This window comes from Cibotium barometz, chromosome 43 (genome assembly GCF_041138505.1).
Source record: "Cibotium barometz isolate CiBa-2024 chromosome 43, ASM4113850v1, whole genome shotgun sequence".
In the NCBI taxonomy this organism is placed as follows: Eukaryota; Viridiplantae; Streptophyta; class Polypodiopsida; order Cyatheales; family Cibotiaceae; genus Cibotium; species Cibotium barometz.
This window is the reverse complement of record NC_141088.1, coordinates 18959350-18961448: the sequence shown is the minus strand read 5'-3', so window position 1 is coordinate 18961448 and position 2099 is coordinate 18959350. Positions and strand designations below refer to the sequence as shown.

Genomic DNA, 2099 nt, shown 5'->3' with positions numbered 1-2099 from the left:
ACACATGATTTGTGTTCACTTGCCCAATGTGTCCACACTTAAATATGGCTCTACAAGCATGATTTGTGTCTCCACTAGCTTACAATCATGCATGACTTTATTTTGACATAAGGGATTATGTAGATGCAGGTCAGTAGAAACACTTTCTTAAACAAGAGTAAAGATAGTCCTATAGTTTTTAGGTAGGACAGTGGTCCCCAGACCCATATAGTGTAGTGGAGAAGGTAGAATGTGCTAGTCTTATTATTCAACATTGGTGGGTGATGTGATGGCGGGGTAGGTCTCACATTAACTATCGACTACTATCATTGGGTTCAAATGTTTACATTTATAGATATACAATTTACAATAAAGTCTTGCAATCCACCTCCTTTGACAAATGCATATGCTCTACTTGGTTGAGAGTCGAAGAAATCTACATACATAATTTGGTAGGTGCTCGCGACGTGATGGTGGGGTGGGTCTCACATTAACTATTCGACTACTATCATTGGGTTCAAATGATTGCATTTATAGATGTATAGTTTACAATGAAGTAGTGCAATCCACCTCCTAGTTATCGTGTGCGGATCATAAACTTCACACAAGTATTGTATGGTTTCATACAAGTTCCTACTAATATGTTTAGATCTATGGTGCTTCAAATATTTTCTTCCACAAGAGTAAAGGAAGGCTCCAGCCATATATATATTTGTAGCCTGTAGGGACCCCAAATTGGTGCTTTGTAGAAGAGTGAAAGTATCCTAATGACCCTAAGATTTCATGGGGGATTGATGGCATTTGTGTTCAAACTTAGATCACGGGTTTTTCATCTTATGGCAGCGCTGCCGTAAGATGCTGACCGGAGAACCGAGTCGAACTCCAGTTGCTTTCAGATAGCGTTCACCCGTCCTTGTGGCGTGGGAGATAGTAGAATCTTTGAACTCGGGCGCCGTTCATAAATTGCAGCGACGAGTGCCTTCTTTTCAATATGTACTCTTTGCTAGTCGCTCAGTCATGGCAGTCAGCTACTTGCTTCTGGCCGCGCTGATGCTGTTGGCCTCCTCTGCGCCGCCGCTGCTCATAGTCGAGGTGAGTGCCGCCGATGAAGACCCTCTGCAGGACTTCTGCGTGGCGGACGGCGGCCCACTCACCCTCAACGGGCTGACCTGCAAGCCGTCCAACCGCGTGCAGCCCTCGGACTTCACGTCAACGCTGCTTCGTAACGCGGCACCCCTGGTCAAAGGACTGGGCTCCGCCGTTAACCTGGCCTTCGCGACCAACTTCCCGGGCCTCAACACGCAGGGCCTGTCCATCGCGCGCATCGACTTTCAGCCCAAGGGCCTTAACCCTCCCCACGTGCATCCCCGCGCCACCGAGGTGCTCTTCCTGGCCCAGGGCATGCTCCAGGTGGGTTTCGTCTCCACCAACAACTCCCTCTTCCAGCAGAACCTCTCCCCAGGCGATCTCTTCGTCTTCCCCCGTGGCCTAGTGCACTTCCAGCTCAACCCCGACATGCACCAGCCCGCCCTGGCCATCTCCGCCCTTAACAGCCAGAACCCGGGCACCTCGCAGCTCGCCGCCGCCCTCTTCGCGGCCAATCCGCCCCTCCCCGACCAGGTGCTCGAAACGGCCTTCGGCATCGAGAAGAAAGAGGTGGACCTCCTCACTGCTAGCGTCAGGACCACCCTCTCCTAGCTGTGACAAGGAACAATGCCTTACTGTATAATATCATCTTCTAAATAATTTCATCTTCTAAATAATATCATCGATGTTTCCGAACTAGTGGAGTTGCCGAATTAACTTGCCAATGTAAGCTCTTGAGTAAGTTCATTTATCATAATTTTAATCCAAGGAGTATCTAAAATGAGTGTGTTTAGAAACTTCAAGATACAGTACGAAGCAAAATCGCAGTCTTATGGTATGCATCGATTGATTCTAAAATACATACTTAACTATCATATATATCTGTCTCTTGTTTTGAAAATAGGGATCATGTTGATTCAAATTTGAAGTTTCCAGGAAGTTTTGATATAGGTGAAGAAGATGCACAAATGGGGAACAAAATGGAGACTAATGTTAGTCCACTGGCTATTTTAATTTAAAAGGGCCTTCAAACA

General features: G+C 46.9%; 1 pseudogene across 1 annotated transcript; it reads left to right on the top strand.

Moving 5' to 3' along the window:
- Window positions 1-976: 976 nt before the first annotated feature.
- LOC147613644 (germin-like protein 8-2 pseudogene) lies at window positions 977-1846 on the top strand (annotated as a pseudogene). Its single transcript, XR_015263160.1, has one exon. The product of XR_015263160.1 is annotated as a germin-like protein 8-2 pseudogene (transcript).
- Window positions 1847-2099: the final 253 nt, after the last annotated feature.